This window comes from Telopea speciosissima, chromosome 7, assembly GCF_018873765.1.
Source record: "Telopea speciosissima isolate NSW1024214 ecotype Mountain lineage chromosome 7, Tspe_v1, whole genome shotgun sequence".
NCBI lineage: Eukaryota > Viridiplantae > Streptophyta > Magnoliopsida > Proteales > Proteaceae > Telopea > Telopea speciosissima.
In genome coordinates, this window is record NC_057922.1 from 33,458,233 (window position 1) to 33,480,174 (window position 21,942).

At 38.1% G+C, this 21,942-nt stretch overlaps 2 long non-coding RNA genes across 2 annotated transcripts; one reads left to right on the plus strand and one right to left on the minus strand.

The window, feature by feature from the left end:
- Positions 1-616: 616 nt before the first annotated feature.
- On the plus strand, positions 617-19,979 carry LOC122669658. The gene is made up of 3 exons (XR_006334058.1): positions 617-628; positions 3,363-3,367; positions 19,732-19,979. It is a non-coding gene; the product is annotated as an uncharacterized LOC122669658 (long non-coding RNA).
- Positions 11,051-17,650, minus strand: LOC122669659. The gene is made up of 3 exons (XR_006334059.1): positions 17,509-17,650; positions 11,774-11,777; positions 11,051-11,061 (listed from the first exon to the last, which is right to left on the minus strand). It is a non-coding gene; the product is annotated as an uncharacterized LOC122669659 (long non-coding RNA).
- Positions 19,980-21,942: the final 1,963 nt, after the last annotated feature.

The following is a 21,942-nucleotide window of genomic DNA, read 5'->3' on the forward strand; positions in this document are numbered from 1 at the left end:
TCGAATCACGTACTGGCGAGTGCGCTAGACTTATCAACGATCTCGTAGAGAGTTTGATTGACTACCGGATCGAGGTCTGGCGAGTCCGTTAAACCTATCGGCGATCTGATATGTTCTGTTTTGCTGATTGTGGGTCTTTTTGACTCGAGCTCCTATCCTTCGACCCTCTAACCTATATGGGTCACTCGTAATGGCCTTCTAATGTTCTTAACTGATAATTAAGCTATAGTAATAATTCATATTAATGGTTATGTAGGAGATTTTGATCGTACTTCATACTTGTGAGCCTTGAAGTGCTTGAAGCAAAGGAAGAAGTTAAAGTTTGAGGTGGGGGTTTTATTATGTGATGTAATGTATCTTATGAGTGATATGTGAATGAAATGCAGTTACTGTATAAAAGTTCTAATGGGTAATTGTATGCTACTTAAATCATTAAATGAGTTTTATGCAATGAAGAATAAATATGATGAATGGAATGATGTGTTGATTCTAAAATCAGATTGCATGCTTTGTATGCAAAATCATGAATGATTGAATGGTTAATGATATGAAGAGAGTTTCTGATGCACAATATAAACATTGAACCTCATGAGAATGAAATGTTATGATGTTTATGCAATGACTATGAGTTCAAATATGAAGAAGAATGTATATGGATGTTGAACTCAAGAACGTTATGATTGAATAGAATGTTAGTGAGTACTGGCTGAGATTTACATCTTTTATCTAGAGTCTGTTTATAGGTGATCCAACAAGATTTTAATGTAGAGCCTATTCACACAGGTGATCTAGCGAGAGTTTAATCTAGAGCTTGTTCGTAGAAGATACATCTTGGAAGTATTTAAGCATTTCGGACTCCAAAAACTCTTTCCTTAATTTTTTTTTAAAAACTAGCTGTAGGAGCTTCCTCAATATCAACGAAGATATTTAAGAGTTCCACTCAAGTGATTAGAGTCCAAGTAGTTAATTAATGGTAAGTTAAATGCCATTCAAATCCATGACCACGCAGTAATAAATACTATCACACAGAAGACAACACGACAGTCACGTAAGACCGTGGCTGCAGGGACTCTAGACTATCCGTCTTGGACATAAACAGAAGTAGTTCATAGAAGACAACCTAATCGTCTGTCTTGAGGTCACTTAGTCTCATATATGGCATACATATACGAAAGATGACATGGGAGACTGCTAGGTCCTTTTGCGGACTTACTCTTTTTAAGCATGGTTGTCCGTTTGAGATGACTTAGAATATTTCATAATTTACCATTTAAGCTCGGTTGTTCGTCTCTCTTCACGGAAGACCGTGGAAAGTAGACTTGGACAACTTTCTAAGTCAAACCACCTAGTTTCTTAGGTTTGTCCATTTAGGTCCTTTGTGTTCTTTTCTTTGGGTTTTTCTCATCTTGCTGATCATGTACATTAGGATTACAAATGATATACCAATAAAAAAAATCTAATCTCGTCTCGAAAAGTTCTTCCATTGGATGTAGCTTTCAGCTCCTTGATCCTTCAAGCTCATGGAAGATGATCCAGTATTGTTAGCATCTGTTGAATTATATAGGCGATGTGTTGGGTACGGGTTTCCCATGGAGTCTTCTAGTATTGTATTGTTGGTCAGGTACTTCTTCACTGAAGACACATCCTTGTAAATGAAGCATAATGTTTTCTCTAATGTTGTGCATTGAGAGACAATATACCAATGTTTTAGCATCAGTTTTTTCATTTCTGGGTCCTTCATTCACTTGACATAGGCTTTAAGTAGCCATTGTTCTTTCAATGAAGTGAAGACTTTTAGAGTACTGAAAGCTTCAGTACCGAATTTTGATTCCTAGACTCCATGCGGAACTGGGTAATCAACAGCTGTAATTGTTAACGTTGATGTTTCATAATCCACTGACGATATAGCTGCCGATGGCCATCTGTTGGTACATTTGAAAAGGTAAGTTAATTTATTTTATTTTTTGGTAAAAAAAAAAATTATTTATTAATTTGATTTTTTTTTTGGTAGGGTACTCTAGTGGATCATGAAACATCAAAGTTAACAATTACAGCTGTTGATTACCCAGTTTCGCTTGAAATCTGGGAATCAGAATTCAGTACTGAAGCTTTTAGTACTCTAAAAGTCTTCACTTCATTGAAAGAACAATGACTACTTAAAGCTTATGTCCAGTGAATGAAGGACCCAGAACTGAAAAAACTGATGCTAAAACATTGGTATATTGTCTCTCTACAACATTAGAGAAAACATTATGCTTCTTTTACAAGGATGTGTCTTCAATGAAGAAGTACCTGACCAACAATACGATGCTAGAAGACCACATGGGAAATCCGTACCCAACACGTCGTTTACAGGTTATATTTCAACAGATGCTAACAATACTGGATCATCTTGCGCAAAAAACAATCTGTATGTAGAAAATATAGAAGATAGCATGGTAATTACAAGAGGAGGCAACTGCAACCTCCTGTACTTCAAAGGCGTCCAGTGGAGTAAGTAAAAAATAAATTTGATTTAATAAAATTTTTTATTTATTTAATAATATTAATATCTAATTTCAGTTATTCCTTCTGGTGGGATTTTTACTCATTTGCCATGGAGCGGCATATGTCCCTTCTAGTTGACCTCATGGTCAACTACCTTCCTCTTGCTATGAACGGATCGGAATTCAAAAGTCTATTTGCATGTAGGTATGAAATTATTCAAAATTTTATTCTTAGTAGTTTTTTACTTAAACTTTTAATTGTTTATTGCAGAACAACTCTCGAGAAAGCCCTGGAACATACATTTTTTGGGCAAGTTGAAGATTTCTATGATTACACGCAGCGACTTCGAAAGCATCTTCCACAGCACAGAAAAGCAGTGGATACAGCTTTGGATAAAAATTTTCAAACCAAAGACTGGATCACAATGATTAAGCATGAACTACTTCTAAAAGAAATTTTGGAACGTGAGTTTTAATCATTACTAATGAATTAATTAGTTTATTATATATAAATGTATAATTCTAATGAATTTTTTTTTTTATGTTAAACAAAGATCCAAAGACAGGAAAAGACAACAATTATAATGTTGGATCTGATATCATCAGATACCTACGAAATGGCTCCACACATTGGTGGGTGGGGGTGAGTGTTTTAAGGCCTCTTTGGTATTACTTTTCATTTTCATTTTCTGACAGTTTTTCATTTTTCATGTGTTTGGTATCACTTTTGAAACTTGTTTAATCAAAATAATTGAAAATACCCCCAATAGGATCAACCCCCTTTGTTCTTCCTCCTCAACCCCCTTCTCTTCCCTGCGTGCCCACCCCCACATCCTATCGCCCCCACCACACCCCTGCTGCAACCATACGCCTCAGATTTGGTTTTTATTTTGTTATTTTGTGTTCCTGTGAGTACTTGATTTGTTCTTTAAATCAGATTTTGTTTTTGTTAAAATATTTTAACTTTTTCTAATTTTACAGTGTGAGAAAGAGAGAATCTTCAAACTAGCGCAGAAATTACTTTCAGGGTTCTATACAGAGATTTCTAAATCGATTGGTTGTAAACCAAGGTATGCTTCAGTTATTGAGAAAGAAAAAACAGTTGGACTATTTTATATTGTTTTTTAATGTTATTTTCGTCTTTGAAATCTTGCAGGGGATTACCCGAGAATCAGATGAGTGGTGTATCGTCTCTAGTCCAAGTTAAAATCTGAACTTTGATACAAATCTTTAACCTTCAGGTGGACCTGAAGAACCTCAAATTGAACTTGGCCCAAATTCATTACTGGGGTAACCATAATCTTGGATTTTCAATTCTGAAATTTATTTGTTGTTAGCACGGCTTTCTGGTCACTATTTTTGTATCCTGTCATGAGCACTGAAAAACCCTTCCTAGAATTTTCTTTTTGGGCTGAAGTTGGGGCTTTTTTTGGATGCTTAGTTGATTTTTGTCTAAGTTCCAGATGCGGGTGATTTTCTAAAAATAGGAGTTGCAAAACAATCTGATATTGCCACATTGTAAGGCCCATATAGAATTTGCTAGACCTTATGAGTCATATTTGTTATTTTGTACCAAAGCCCACTCTCTCCCTAAATTTTCAGTTTTAAACATTTGGCATTGAGTTCTTTGAATCACTTACATGACCAACAGGTCAAGTCTTGTCTGTTGTGTTCTGCTAGCTTGGAGACTGGATTGTGAATATTCTTGCTTGGCCCAATCAAATGCTGGTAGGCCTAGGCTTACATTGTCTCATCTACTAAGTGTTCCCCATCCTCAATTACATGAGATTTGCTGTGTTTTTTTCTTTTCCCTAGTAAAAAACATTGCTCACTTAGTTTCACAGTATGGTCAATAGTCAATGGTCAGATCAAGCTTCATCCTATCCAAATATGCTAGATCTCAACCTTCATACATATGGCTAATCCCATTTTCTCATCCAATCCTAGGAGAGTAGAGTAGGGTTAGGCTAGCAGGTGTGTTTGGTCACAATATCATAAAAGTTAAGGGTATAAATCGGTCTGAACCGGGTATTTGGTTTGGTTTTGGTTCAGTTCTAGGGAGTATTAGTGTGATCCAGATTTGAACCAAAACCCGCTTAGGTTCTGAAATTCAATACTTGATCTGAACCTATACGATTCTGATTCCTATTCGATAATGAAATTCAGTTTCTACACAGTTCGGTTATTATATAGTAATATTATAAAATCTACTACTAATAGTAGTAAAATATATATTATAATATAGGGAGAAAGAACAATGCCCAGTTGTATGTGGCGCTTGGCGATCATTTTGCACGACCTTGTGTCTGAGCGTAAGGGCTCGCACTGCACATGACCAGGTAGCGTTCTCTTTTCCTATGATATATTAGTATTATAATGTATTAACATATTATAATATAGCGTAGAGTAAATTACCCCCCCTCCCCTTGATTATGCTCGAATGACAAACCCCACCCATGTATATTGAGTAATAACTCTCCCCTCCCCTGAAATCAATAGATTCTATCAACCTACCCATTAAGTGTGGATAATGTAGAGTTATATCTTGTAAATCTAGGCAATTACCACCTCTCCCTCCCCCCTCCCCCCCCCCCAAAATCATACACGGTCGTGTAAGTCGTGTATGTGAGAGGGTGGGAGTTTGAAGGCATTAATTAATGGGTGGGGATTTATGATTTTTCCAACTCTTTGTGAGAGATCCTTTCACATACATGGTTTACACGACTGACTGTTCCCTAATAATAATTAGGGAAGTAGTTTTCAAATGGGGCAGAGAAGTCTTTTTAAATGGGAAGGAGAGAGATAGACTCATGGGAGTGTTGGCATAGGCCATTCCCGGACACAGAACTTTCTCCCTAATAATAATAAAAGGGAATAGAGAACCTAGATAAGCAATCTAGACCATCTGAGACAATTGCCTCATTTTGCCACGTAGATTTAATCATTTGGTGGTAATTGCAAAATAGAAGGAGTTCTGCTTACTTTGAATTTTTCAAACAATTGTGAAAAAATTTCTCCTATATACGTAGAAGTGTTGGATTTGACCTAAAATTTACAAATGATCACAACTCCTTTAAGTTATATTAATGCCTAGTTTAAACCCTTCAACTGGTGAATGATCGAGGAATCAATTTAAATGCCTCGTTTTCTTGTACGCAGATACTAGTAGTGCAAGGTAAGCTTTCTAACATAAACCCAATTGTATTGCAACACCTGGGGTTGATTTTTTTTACTCCAACCCCCCCCCCAACAATTATTAAAGGAAATATCTACTTAATGCGAAGCTTGAAGCAAGCAGAATAGGGAATGGGATCAGTCTGTCGAGCCTGAACCCTAGAAGTCCAATATGAATTGATCGATTCAGATCAACAAGAATGAGTCCAACATATGAACTCATCATTCAAAATGACAAACTAACGCCTGAACAGAGTTTCCATTCAGAAGGAAGCCATCCTCTATAAACCTCTTTGAAGGCATTGGAGAGAAACCAAATTTGATTTGGAATATACCACCAAATCAAGGTTGGAAAATCAAGCATTGAACGATCCAATACTTGCAGAGTACTCAATTTTTTACTTCAATATCAACTAATAGGAGCCAGATTGGCCATTTTGTTTAGGAGTCAACAGTGAAAGATCCAACCTGTGATAATGAGTTTTAAATCCACAGAACAAACAACTTCACCTTATATACGAATTTTTATCGTATATGGTTCCTGACCGGTACGGTTCCCTAGTGCCTCTCACAAGAGGAGAGTGGATCCCATCCTGGCAGAGTATTCGGTCAGGTGCCCCAGGTGGATCCCACACCCCTCTTGTTAAAGGCACTAGAAAATCGCACCGGTCAAGGAATCGTAGGCGATAACGATTCCTTAGATACTACCTGGAATTAATAACTCCAGTGGTTAAATGAGATGATTCATTTGACGACACTGTCAGGGTACATCTGTCTTTCCTGGTGCAAACAAAAACCCTATTCAAGATTAAACTTGTCACCCCTAACTCCATAAAAACAATCCAGGACGGAGAATCGAAGATATTTAACAAAACTCATCAGTCGATGGACCATACTTTTCACACAATGTGTTGCCAAATTTGCCACCCATACGGCCATACTTCCTAGAAGTGCACTTCTAGAAGACTCAACTAAAATAAGCTCTACAAATTCCAATTCCACTACTAGATAAATTTCCATTTACTTAATGCACTTTCATCAGTTCCATGTAAAATCTATAGGGGTTTTCACATAATCCCTAGTTGTGTCCCATACAAGAATTAGAATACGAATCAAACAATCAACGGTGAATGGAAGTGTACCTTACACCGTGGTATATTGAAGACGATTCGATGCAGTTCCCAATCGATTTCTGCTCCCTGATCTTGGATCTTCCACAGTATTTCAAGTCTCTTTGTTTGCTCTCTAACTTTAGTAGTAAGTGGAGAAGAACGAATGAATGCTGTGACGACCTAGACTTAATTATATATAATAATACTGTCCTGACCATAAACCCTAAACCACCATGGGTTGGGCCAGCATATCTCTAAACTTGAGAGTGAACCGAACCAGTCTGTGTAACTTAATTCCCACCAACTGATCAACCCAAATAATTAATTTAGCCCAATTCTTACAATCTCCCACTTAGGCTACATTAATTATGAGGATGTCCTTCAATTGGTGTGGCCATGGAATCTCATTACTATAACCACTCTTATTTTGATCCTGTTGAAAAACCCACTCATGTCAAACAACAGTAGAAAATAAGCCTCAACATACATCATACAACTTTCTGTCATTACAAACATAAATGAATTCATCAATGTGAATCATGTGAGATATTAACATGGAAATAGTGACATGCACTGTATCTTGACAAATGTCATTCCATGCAGGTCCTTAACTTTGATATTAACCTATACTTTGGCAACCGCCTATAATCTGGGGTTAATATCTAACTGTGACAAAACCGCCTATGAACTGTGGCAAATAAAACCATAAATAACAACAAACAAATATATGATGGAATTACTTTGCATAAAATAAATGCAGATGTTAAATAATGAATACAACCAACATCCATCAAACTATACTCAAATAAATGAGCTAAAATATCAAACATAAAAGAATAACCAACAAGAAGTAGAACTCCCACTAACCAAGCATATTGAATGACTCAGTAATACCCATATTCGAGACTTGGCCTTTGAACACTCCCACTGGCAAGGCCTTAGTAAGAGGGTCTGTCAACATGCTGTCAGTCTTCAAGTGCTCAACTGAAATTTGTTTTTCACTAATTGTCTCCCTCACCAGAAGATACTTGATCTCAATATGCTTGGAACTGCTAGACTTCTTGTTATTCTTTGAGTAGAAAACAGCAGAGCTGTTATCACAATATATCATCAAAGGTCTTGATATGGAATCCATGATCTTCAACTCAGAGATGAAACTCAACCACACAGCTTATTTGGTAGCCTCATAAAGCGCTACAAACTTCGCCTGTAGTGTGGATGAAACCAAAATAGTTTGCTTTGCGCTCCTCCAAGAAATGGCACCCCCTGCCAACATAAAAATATAACCTGAAGTATACTTTAGATCATCAGTACACCCACCATAGTCTGAATATGAATATCCCACTATCTCAAGCTGATCACACCTGTCGTATACAAGCATAGAGTCTTTGGTTCTTTGCAAATACCGCATGACCTTCTTGGTAGCCGTCCAATGAGCCAAGCCGGCGTTGGATTGGAATCTATCCAACACACCTACAGCAAATGCCATGTCAGGACGAGTACAAACCTGTGCATACATCAAACTCCCTACTGCTGAAGCATAGGGTATGTTTGTCATGGAACCTTTTCAACTTCATTTTTGGGACATTGCTCCTTGTTCAACTTGTTGCCTTTATTGATAGGCACATCCCCAGTTGAACCCTTGGACATATTGAACCTGTTGAGAATTCGATTAATGTATGCTCTCTGAGATAATCCCAAAAGTTCTCACTTTCTATCACGAGCAATATCAATGCCAAGGATAAATTTACTTTCACCCATGTCCTTCATCTCAAATTTCTCAGACAGAAAACACTTCGTTTCGAGAAGCAAAGCCATGTCACTGTTAGCTAGGAGAATATCATCAACATAGAGCACCAGAAAAATGAATCTGCTCCCACTGACCTTCTGATAGATATAGTGATCCATGGCATTTTCAGCAAAGCCCAAAGATGTAACAACATCATCGAACTTTAAGTACTACTGCCTTGAAGCTTGCTTCAAATCATATATCGACTTCTTGAGCTTGCAAACCATGCTCTCTTTCTCCTTACATTCAAAACCTTCTGGTTGAAGCATATAGACATTTTCATCCAAATTTTCATTTAGGAAAGCTGTTTTAACGTCCATCTGATGTAGCTCCAAGTTATAATATGCCACAAGTACCATGATAATCCTAACGGAATCCTTTGATGACACCGGAGAGAAGGTCTCCTTGAAGTCAACTCCTTCCTTCTATGTAAACCCTTTTGCCACCAGTCTTGCCTTGTAGCGATCAACACTGTCCTTAGAATCTTTCTTGGTTTTGTAAATCCATTTGTAGCCTATATGATGCAGATTCATCACCAAATGGGGCTTGTTTCATTGGGAATAAGTCTAGGGTTGGGTTACATACATGTTGGGCCTTTGATCCCATGGGTTTCTAATGTAATAGGCCACCTTTATGGACCTAAAATATGGGTAGATAGGTTGCATACGGGATTAGCCTAGTACTTAGTTCAGTTTTATGTTTTTTTTAATTGAACCAGTTCAAATTGGTTGCATCAAATTGGTTCAATTTAAGTAATCATGTGACTTGGTTAAGTGGTCATGTGACAACTTAAGTGGTCATGTGATGTAAGTTAGGCTGCATTAGGACTCTATAAGTCCAGCCATGTTTTGAGTCTATTTCTTTTAGTATTTTAGTTTCCTAGTTGGTTTAAGTTACCTAATAGGTTTGGGATAGTGTTAGGCCATTCTATTTTAGTGTCTAAGTCTATTTTTGAGTCTTCTATATAGGTTTGTAAGGGAGGCCAGCATTAGATACGAATTTGATTAATAAAAACTCAGCTTTACACTTGCTGCCTTTGCTCCATCGTGAGTGTGCCTTGTGAGTAATATCAAGGTGAAGGGATTGATGGATCTCCAATCGACTCATTGCATCGTGAAGATCGGGAGGGCTGCTACTTATCTCCTTGCATCTTATAGATCGGGAGACCCCATTGTTCATCTTTAAAGCTGCTGCCATTGAAGATCTCCTCAAATCCAGTAAGTTTGAATTTGAACTTTGTTTAAACCTTCTTCTTCTCACTCCTACCCTAACTAGGATTCCCTCATAACTTCAGATCTGTCCATCAGTTTCAAACCAAACTTCCAGCATACAACCCCCACACTTCTCCCTACATTCGATCCTAAATCCAGCTCATAACTCCTACTCTATCCCCTTCATTCCTCCACTCCATTAAAATTCAAAACCTGCAACTCAATTCTGTCCAGAATTGTAGAATTTTAAAATATGCCCAAATCCAATTATTTTTATCCCATAATGACCTCTTAGACCTGCATATTAAAGGTATATAAGATCCATTTTCAAATTCTCATCCTAAACCCTAGAATTAACCTAAAACCTAGTGTTGTTCATTCGAACCAGTAACCCCTTTTACTATTGATCCTGTTATCTGGCTCCTAGTAGGTCTCCTACCTATCTAGGACTACATTAATTGGTATCAGAGCTATGGCGGAGGGAAGCTCCAACCAAGCCTCGAAAGATCCACCTCCATTCATTTTCAAGATCCAAGTTCGTCTACCCAATGGGAGCACAATCATATTAGTTGTTGATGAGAGGCGATGTAACAACATTATTTCACAATCCGTGGTGGATATGTTGTCCCAATCAGGAGAGATTTGCATCATGCCTACAGGTAAAGTCTTTGTTGAATTTGGGTGTTCTTCATACCATGATGGTGCTTGGTGTAAACCGGTACCATCTCCAAGGAGTGTTATTGCAGTAGGTTGTAATTGGTTGGACGAGCGACAATGTTGGATTGAACCTGAAAATAACTCGTGTGTCCTACCTGATCGACACTGTCTATACCATTTGTTTACTCTAAAAGGGTTACTACCAAAGGTGATCACATCGACTGTACAGCCACAGGGACTGCCGAACATATCAACTCAAACGCAAGTGGCATCGACTATGTTTGAAGTTTCACCAATGGCAGATGTACCAACACAAGATTCTACTAAGGCAGTTTGTGTTGAAGAGATTCAAGAACCGATAGCTAAAGAAATTCAAGTAGACCAAGCTGCACCAGTAGTTGAGATCATAATTGAAAAGCTCGACCATCAAATTGATGTGGATGTCCAAAACACAATTGTAGAAGATTCTATTGAAGAGGTATACATTGAAGAGAACAAAGTAGACAAAACTAAAACAGTAGAAGATGAAAAGTTGATTGCGAGCATTCCAAAGGAAAACAATGACCTTCAAGATGCTGTTCTTGAAGAGGTGGAGCTTGTGTCTTAAGTATTAGATGCGAAGGTTGCTAACACTGAAGACTCTATGGACAGGACATTCATAGTTGCTGCTGATTCAGAAAACAAACACATAGAGTTTGTTATGCCACCATTGTTCTTCGAAGAGAAAGCTACACGCCTTGTAGATTTTATCCCCAATGTTCCTGCTTCACCGGAATTCTGTTTGGGGATGGTCAAAGCTACTGATCACATGTTGATTTCCCCCTCATCACTATAAAATTCGAGGATGAATTTTTTCAAGTTGGGGAGAGTTGATGCAGATTTATCACCAAATAGGGCTTGTTTCATTGGGAATAAGTCTAGGATTGGGTTACATACATGTTGGGCCTTTGATCCTATGGGTTTCTAATGTTATAGGCCACTTTTATGGGCCTAAAATATGGGTATATAGGTTACATATGGGATTAGTCTATACTTAGTTTATTTTTATATTTTTTTAATTGAATCGGTTCAAATTGGTTGTATCAAATTGGTTCAATTTAAGTGATCATGTGATTTAGTTAAGTGGTCATGTGATGTAAGTTGGGCTGGATTAGGACTCTATAAGTCCAGCTATGTTTTGAGTCTATTTCTTTTAGTATTTTAGTTTCCTAGTTGGTTTAAGTTACCTAATAGGTTAGGGATAGGGTTAGGCCATTCTTTTGTAGTGTCTAAGTCTATTTTTGAGTCTTCTATATAAGTTTGTAAGGGAGGCCAGCATTAGATACGAATTTGATTAATAAAAACTCAGCTTTATGCTTGCTGCCTTTGTTGCTGCCTTTGCTCCATCGTGAGTGTGCCTTGTGACTAATATCAAGGTTGCCTTGTGAGTAATATCAAGGTGAATGGATTGGTGGATCTCCAATCGACTCCTTGCATCATCAAGATCAGGAGGGCTGCTACTTATTTCCTTGCATCTTGTAGATCGGGAGACCCCATTATTCATCTTCAAAGCTGTTGCCATTGAAGATCTCCTCAAATCCAGTAAGTTTGAATCTGAACTTTGTTTAAACCTTCTTCTTCTCACTCCTACCCTAACTAGGATTCCCTCATAACTTCAGATCTGTCCATCAGTTTCAAACCAAACTTCCAGCATACAACCCCCACACTTCTCCCTACACTCGATCCTAAACCCAGCTCATAACTCCCACTCTATCCCCTCTATTCCTCTACTCCATTAAAACCCAAAACCTGCAACTCAATTCTGTCCAGAATTACAGAATTTTAAAACCTTCCCAAATCCAATTATTTTTATCCCATAATGACCTCCTAGACCTGCATATTAAAGCTATATAAGACCCATTCCCAAATTCCCATCCTAAACCCTAGAATTAACCTAAAACCTAGTGCTGTCCATTCAAACCAGCAACCCCTTTTGCTATTGATCCTGTTATCTGGCTCCTAGTAGGTCTCCCACCTATCTAGGACTACATTACTATGGCTTTATAGCGCTTTGGTATTTCAACCAACTCCCAGACACCATTGTTACTCATGGATAACAATTCATCCTCCATAGCTTCTATCCACTTAGAAGAATTCTTGTTGTTAATGGCTTACTCAAAACTAACTGGATCCTCTTCTTCTCCTATGTCAAAATCATATTCATTTAGATAAACAATATAGTCTGAAGGAATGGCTGGCCTTTAAGCCCTAACCGGTCTTGCAGGTCTTTCTAGTGGTAATGCTGCCTCAACTTCAACTGCAGGTACATCTGGCAAAACTGTGTCAATAATCACATCATCACCATTGGCTTCAACAACATGCTCTGTTAAATTATCTCCTGTCATCAAGGGTAGCTCAGTAGAACGAACTGTCTCAACTAAAATGTCAACCCTCTCTTCCTCAAACACAAAATTACGTGCCACAAAAGTTTTAACATCATTTTCAATGAATTTAGCAACATTATTCTCAACTAGTTTGGTGCCTGAGTGAGGACAATAAAATCTGAAGCCTTTTGACCTCTCAGGGTATCCCACAAAATAACAACTAATAGTTTTGGGATCAAACACCTTTTCATTTGGGTTGTATAATTTTGCTTCCGCCCTATAACCCCAAACATGCATGTGTCTAAGGCTAGGCTTCCTGCCAGTCCAAAGCTTATAAGGGGTTTTGGAAACCGATTTGCTTAGTACCCGGTTAAGAATATAAGTGGCAATCTTAAGTGCCTCACCCCATAAAGATTCTGGTAGACCACTATTACTGATCATACTCAGTACCATGTCTTTTAAGGTACGATTTTTCCTTTTTGCAACACCATTTTGTTATGGTGTCCCAGGCATAGAATATTGATGAGATATTCCATACTCCTGTAGATATTTGGCAAATGGTCCTAGGTATTGATCTGTATCATCATGCTTCCCATAGTACTCACCACCTCTATCAGACCTAACAACCTTGATTTTCTTAGAAAGAAAATTCTCCACTTCAGCTTTAAAGATTATGAAAACATCTAGGGCATTAGATTTTTCAGAAATAATATATACATACCCATAACAAGAAAAGTCATCAATAAAGGTAATAAAGTATTGATGACCTCCAAGGGTAGGTGTAGGGAAAGGCCCACAAATGTCTGTGTGAATGAGCTCCAACAATTCCTTACTTCGAACTGCCTTCTTTTTCCTAGACTTTATCATTTTCTCCTTTATGTAATCCACACATACACGCATGTCATATGAATCAAGTTCAGTCAAGATGCCATCCTTCACAAGTCTATTTATCCTCTCCTTGGAGATATGCCTCAACCGTTTGTGCTACAAGGTGTAAGATTTTTCATTAATAATAGGGCGCTTGGTGCTAACATTCATCACCCATGAAGACTCATGATTCAATTTGTAAAGCCCATCAACTAAGCATCCATTACCAATAATACTAGAGCCATGAGATAATGTAAAGCCATCTTTATTGAAATTAAAAGAATAACCATCTCTAGTAAGAGTAAAAATCGAAATCAAATTTCTCCTCATGGAGGGAACATAAACTATATTGTTCAAATCAATAAAAAAGTCTGAACTCAAATAAATCCTAACTACTCCAATGGCTTCAACTTCTACTCGCTCTCCATTGCCAACGAACACATGTACCTCATCCTTGCTTGGCACCTTCTTGCTTGTTAGCCCCTGCAAGGAATGAGTGACATGTATTGAGGATGCAGAATCAATCCATAAAGAATTTATAGGAGCATCAATAGCAAAAGATTCAAAACAAACAAGTGACAGATCAATACCAGAATTCTTCTTCTTTTGTAACCATCCCTTGTAAATGAAACAGTCCTTCTTGTGGTACAAAAAACACTCTATATTGCCTGTGTCCTTCTTATCTATGGAACCTTGAGCATTCTGAGATGCCTTGGACTGTTGAGTGCCCCTTGTCTTGTCATAAGGATTAAACCTCCCTTTCTTTGTAAACTTCTTGTCCCTCCTAATTGGTCCGCCACTAGATCCCCTATAAAAAGTTACATTTGCACTCTCAACTTTGTTCTGTTTTAGCTTTCTCTCCTTTTGGGTGTAAATAGAGATAAGCCCATCCAAGCTCCACTTGTCCCTCAATGAAGTATAAGTAGATTGGAGAATCTTGTATGGACCAGGAAGGGTATGCAGTGCAATATGCACAATAAGATCATCACTTATTTTGATGTCAAGATCCCCTAGCTTGGCAGTAATAATAGCTAAGCCCAAGATGTATTCCCTAACATTGTCTCCATCATAATGAGGATTCATCAGTTTTCTCATCAAGTCAGTTGATTCAGCCTTTGTGTTAAGTTCAAACTTAGCCTTTATAGCATTCAGGAACTCTACAGCAGTGTCTTTGACTTCTACATTCTCACGTATAGTCTCAGGAACTGCCTTTTCCACAACTAATATGTGCTTTCTGTTTGCATTATCCCATTTTTCAAACTTGGCCTTTTCCTCAGTGATGCTACTATTAGTGAGAGGGCTAGGTTTAAGCTCCCTGAGTGCCAAGTCTAAGTCTAGGAGACTCAAATGCAGTTCCAAATCTTCCACCCATTTGTGATAGTTATTCCCAGTGAGAATTGGGATAGAGGACAAATAATTGGAAGGAATAGCCATCCTACAAGGACAATAATCAACACAGTGTATGCTAGTTTAAAACATGAATCAAAATTCAAAGCAAGCAATAACAGCAATGTGTTTTTAATAAGAGTTATAATATCAACTGTATCCCTATCCTTTGGAATAGGAATTTACTGGTCCTCTTATTATTATTATTATTATTTTTTTATTTATTGACTGTAAAGATAGCACCAACTTTTGAAAATTCAATTACCTTTGGGCAAAAGAACCCCTAAGTCATGTTCCTTCTTTTATAGGTGTTACACACTACAAATTTGATGACATCACCTTTGGAAAAATGCCATCTTTACTGTGAAAAGAACACTAACTTTTGAAAATTCAATCACCTTTGGGCAAAAGAATCCCTAAGCCAGTGTCTCTTCTTTTACATGTGCATATGCCTATACTTGATGACATTACCTTTGAAAAAATATCATCTTTACTGTTAGGAAAAGACAATCAAATCAAATGTACCACTTTGATGGATTCCACTCAATCCTATCATGTTTTTTCCTATTGGAGATTTGTATGTATATATATGCATGAGAACATACATGTCAATGTGTTTCTTAGATATTAGAAACCAAATGCGGCATAATATTGCACATTTACAAGATTAGAACATTTAAAATTTTTCAGAACAGGTCAGAGCAAAAACAGAAACAAAAACCATGCTAGAATAGTCTCAAAACAGTTCTAGAACACATATTCTGTTCTGAACAAAAATTTGTCTCAAAACAAAAAAACAGAAACAGTAATATGTTTCATAACAAAAACAGAGACAGAAACAACAATATGTTTCAAAATAGAAACAGTTCTAAAATTCATTTTGTTTCATAACAAAAACGGAAACAGTAATATGTTTCAAAACAGAAACAGCCGAATAATAAATAAATCAAACCAAACCCCCCTTTTTTTTTTTTTTTTTCAACACCGGTCATCCACCGGAGGTTCTGCCGTCAACGACTGGATTCTGACGGGTTTTCGGCCGAGTGATCGATGACCCAATGGGTAGGGCTGTAAACGGATCGGATTTGGCTCAGATAGTGCTATATCCGCATCCGCATTCGATTAGCTATCGGACGGATTCGGATAGTGCTAAATGGATACAGACACGGATACGGATCAGATATTTTATCCGTTTACATGTAAATATAGCTTTTCGGATAGCTATAGCCTATCCGTATCCGCATTCGTTGAGCTTTCGGACGGATTCGGATAGTGCTAAACGGATACGGACATGGATATGGAAACGGATTTCGGCTATTCATTTACACCCCTACCAATGGGGCATATTTTTGGGTCATATATCGGGTTATCGGGTAAACCCGAGTATCCGAACTGGGTCGGTATGGTTTGAACCGGTTTGGTTTCCTTTGGGTTTGATTTGACCCGATTCAAACTAAACCCTTTATAACCGTTTGACCCTTTTTTAAATTTATTTACTTTTTACATTTACCTTTTACTTTTTGCTTTTTGATTGGGTTTTTTTTTATTGTTAGTGGATTAGGGCACCACTGTATTCCACGAAAAACCAAAACTGAAACAAAAAATAATCTAACCCTTTTAGGGTTTTGCCGCAAGGGAAAAACCGCGATCGATGGCCAAAGCACCGTGATGGCGGCCCAAGATTCTGGCGAAGGCATCAAACATCATCATTTTGCAATACGATTTCTTATCTTGCTCTTTTTCACTTGTTATAACTTCAAATAAAACTGTTTCCGTAGGAACTTAAATCTATTTTCAGATCTGGTCTTTCATGCTCACAGATTGAATATCATGATAAAACTTAGGACTGAATCTATGACAGACCATGAGGAAGTGTCCTTCACGGCACCAAACACAGCGGAAACTTCACCGTGGGCATGCACTGCCCCGATTGCCCAGTTTTTTTTTTTTTTTTTTTATTTAAAACCAAAACTCAAATCAATTTAATAAATATGTTTTATTCGATTCCATCCCTGTATGGTGGCTCTGATTCCAAACGTAAAATCTAAATAGGGGTTTTCACATAATCTCTGGTGGTGTCCCATACAAGAACTAGAATACGAATCAAACAATCAACGGTGAATGAAAGCGTACCTTGCACCGTGGTATATTGAAGATGATTCGATGCAGTTCCCAATCGATTTCTGCTTTCTAATCGATTTCTGCTCCCTGATCCTGGATCTTCCACAGCACTTCAAATCTCTTTGTTTGTTCTCTAACTTTAGTGGTAAGTGGAGAAGAACAAATGAATGCTGTGGAGACACAGAATTAAGTATATATAATAATATTGTCCTGACCCTAAACTCTAAATCACCATGGGTTGGGCCAGCATATCCCTAAACTTGAGAGTGAACCGAACCGGTCTGTGTAACTTAATTACCACCAACTGATCAACCCAAATAATTAATTTAGCCCAATTCTTACATTCCATTCCAAGTATAGGCTATGAGGCAGTGTTTCCATATCCAAAAGAATACACAAGTGTCATGCATATGTTGTGGACATCCTGTGCCTTCTTTCCCCTCTATTAAGGATGATCGATCCTTGCACCATTGGCCATGAAGGCAAATCAATGGGAACACAATGGCCAATAGTGTCATCCTTGTCACTAGTCCAGTTGAGTGTAGACGCTTTGTCATGTCATAGCGAAATGGTCCTCTAGTCTCACTGTAATCCTGCAAGAAGCCAAAAGGGGGAAAAATGCACAATTATATCAGCTTCAATGGATCAATCACAACAAATTTCTCGACCACCTTAGTGCTGGGCTAGAAGAGAGAAAAAGAGGGGGTGGGGGTGGGGGTGGGGGTGGGGGAAGGACCAGCCAATAGTATGATCCATAGAACCAATAACTAGTTCATGGCTTAATGTTTTATGGATCCAGGAACCTGTCATCATTTACCTATTGGTCACATCATCAAGAAATTGACTCTTTCCACACTAACTTAAAATAATTAGAAGTGCACCAACTAATCTAATTCAACCACTAAAGACGTAACTAAGCATGCCCGCAATTAGCCAAGATTAAAAGTTTTCACTCGCTTTGCCAGAGAAACAGATAAAAACATTTTCCATGACTTTATTCGTTCCTTCAAATTGTTCTAATAGAATATCCCCATGGCAGAAATTAGGGAAGTAAATGAGGAGGAGAAAAAAATAGGTATTTCAAGGCAGAGGAATAGCTGCCAAGTTCAGAGGTTCATAAGATTCAAAGTTGATACATATTATTATACACATCATTACTTGATTAACTCCTCTTAGGTTCGCTATCCGGTCAGGTTCGTAGGTTCCTCTCATAAGGGGCCGCAAATGACAACCTCACCCCCTGCACGAACACACTGATCGGATGGGGTAAGGTCGTCATTTCTGGCCTCCCTATGAGAGGACCCTACGAACCTGACCGGGCAAGGAACCTAAGAGGAGAAAAATTCCCCAGGACACAATTCAACATTAGTTCATTCAATTTATAAGATTGATTGCGACATAGAAAAGCATTACAGCAAGCATTATAGTTGCAGGCATAAGAAGAACCAGGCCCATACTTACACCCATGGATTTTGGTACAAGCACCTAGTCATTGTAAGGGTCATTGGCCTATACCCCTTGATTTTAATGAATAAAAGAAGCTTGATTTTGCCATGGTTGCTGTGAGATGCAGTTGAGAGGAGTGACCCTTAGTCAACTTTTACAGATCCCACAACCAAGCGTGTAGTTCAACGATGTCAATGCTCACAAAAATCAATTTCTCAAGCATTGCAATGATGGCAACAGAACAGCGAGATCAAATGTTAACGATGGAGAATCATCAATAATTAAGCCGTGTTCACATGATCATGCACCTGGGGGTCATCAGAGCAAAAGATTTCTTGAAGCAGTCGGGTACACAGGGAAACTCTTCTAACAATGGGGTCTACACAAGGAAAAAATTGTAAAATGTCACTGCGAATACTTGAAATTAAGTGGTCTATGCATTTATCTGAATGTTGGGGTGCAAGGATAATTTGGAAACTACCACTCTGAGTCCAAGTAATAGCAGGTCTGTTAATCCTATCCTTAATTATCATTACTTCAGTTGCCTCAGATGTTGTTTGGCTTAACTGATGCAGATGAATCATAGAATTGGACTTATTTTAGTGAAAACAAGACTTCGGTTGGGTTATATATGTGTTGGGCCTTGGTTCAATGCATTTTCTTTGTAATAAGCCACTTTAATGGGCCTACATTATGGGTAGGAGGTAGGAATGCGGGATTTACTGTATTAGGTTAGTTTAAGTTGTTTTTTTTTTTTTGTGTGTGGTAAAAGTAAATATTTATATTAGATAAAAGAAGTACAAGAGTCTATACAACAGGGGGTATGGGTGGCAGAAACTAGAAAACACCTAAACAATTGACAAGGGGCAAATTAGGAATTAGCTTAAAGGCGATGCCATTAGAATTAGCAGAAATCTTCAAAAAATAGCCTAGGACTTCAAGGGACCAAGGGGAAAGGGATGGAGTTGGAAGAAGTCCAGGTAGCACTTCATTAGAGCACCAAACTTCTTTCAACTTCAAACCTCTCACGGCAGCAAAATCAATTCCGTAGAGGATTCCAGTCAGCTCAGGTTCCAAAAAATGAGTGTTTTTACTTCGACCAGCAGTCACAAAGAGAAGTAAATTTAACCCCAAGATACTGATTAGTAGACACTAGATTTTGGGCTTATTCTTTTGTACATTATTAGCACAGGAAAGGAAAAGGGCAAAAAAAAAAAAAGGAAAATTTTTGTATATGGGATTGCTTTCTACATTGGCTCATTCTTTTTCTATTTTGATATGCATTCTACCTCAAACATATTGGAGGTTTATTGTACTAAGCTTTAGATGAGGGAAGGAGATAGAATGCCAAGTAATTCGAGCATATTGTGTAGGCAATACTACGGTCCAGGGATCAAGCCATGGTTCCCTAGGGAAACCAATTAACTGAAAATTAGGGTTTTCCACACCCTGGATTATCCCATGGTGTCCCATGGGTACCCCATTTTAATTTTAGGGTTTCCTATGGTTGCCCATGGGAACTCTGGTGCATCCCTGTCAGTGTTTCTCCTTCCCTCATGTGTCCTATGCAATTTTAGAACACATTAGGGATAGAGCAAAATACATCTCTAATCATCACATGGCAAGAGGAATCATCCCATACTCGAATGCACAGCGGAAATAAATCAATTTGAGTTTCTTTTACATCCCATAAATATTAAATAATTAAAATTGAAGGAATTAATCAAGAATTGCTAACCTGGTGAGCCTCAAGTATTGCTCCTCCAATAAACAATGGTTCTTCCTCCAATGAGCACTCCAATTAAACAGATCTGAACCTCCAATGGTGCTACCAAGGTTCTTCAAGCCAATCCCAGATGCTCTCAAATTCTTTAGCACAGATCTAGGTTTCTAAAACCTTAACTCTCTAACACAGGTGAGAGAAACTAGAAGAAGAAGGAGAGAGATCACAAGAAGGAGAGAGAGTGACCAAAACATTGGAGAGAGGGAGTCAGGCTGAAACGCAGAGCACTGTGTGCCCTGTCAGCATTTTGGTCCCCTTATATAGATGAGGGTTTAATTAAAACCCTGATGGATTACTTTAATCCCAGTGAGAGTTTGTCTCTCTCTCTCTCAGTTTGGCAGTTCTGTTTAAACTCAGAGTGCTACAAAGGTGAAGAAGCAAAATCTAAGAGGAAAAGTATTAATTAATTACTTTATTTAATATTTATGGATAATTGTAATTAGCACCATATCCATTAATTAAATAAAGAATCAATTAAAATAACAAATTCTAAATAACTCCCTATTTGATAACAATTATCATATACAACCCCCCACTAATCAACACCATCATTATGGAATCTAGGGCATGAACACATGTACTGCCAAACCCCAATCCATAGTACATGTCCATATAAGAGCGTCTGTGCATCTGATCGGGTCCCGAAAAACTCGACAAAACACTTTGTTCAAAATAATCATAAATAATCTATTATTTTATGTAAAATAGATTTTTGCAAAACCATTTCCAAAACGACACTGGATCCAAATTCTGATCTGACCATACACAGACAAACTCAATCTTGGTGTTCCCCAATTGGGCAGTAGTGACCATGTTGGATAACTCCTTCACTCACAAAGTGTTCCCGCATTCTCAGAACACCAGCTTTGACTCGCTTGAGTCTCAGTCATTGATGAACCAAAGAATGCGGTCACACTTTGCACCGACAGGGTTCCCTCAGGCATAGGGTGTTGGTGACACATGTTTATCCCTTCATACATCAGGCAGTAATACATGAGGGAATCGACAAAGTAGATTCTTCACTAATGCACACATCAAACTTGTGAGCACTCGCATTTGTATCTTGACATCACATGTCTAGGCATACCCAATGCGACGACTGTATGATAAGGGTGCCCAGCCCAAACCCTAGTCGTGACTACCATTTTAAGTAAAACTTATGAACACATAATGCTCAAAAAGTTTATATCACATGTGACAATATTAAACTAAAATGTATAAATGTTCAATACAAAGGTGAACTGGATTGAACTGGACCGAACCGGGTTTGATGGACACACTTGTCCAACAATCTCACACTTGTACATCAAAGCTAATTCCCCATACATTTTAAACTCGTGCCTTCCATGTGTTTCTCAAACACTCTTGGCGACAAACCCTTTATCATGGCATCAAACACATTTTCAGTTGTGTCCATTTTGGAGATACTCACGTCGTCCTGCTGGAAAATCTCTCTGATGAGGTGATACTTTCGCTGCACGTGCTTGTTCCTCTTATGAGCCCTAGGCTCCTTAGCTTGTGCAATGGCCCCTCTGTTGTCACATAAT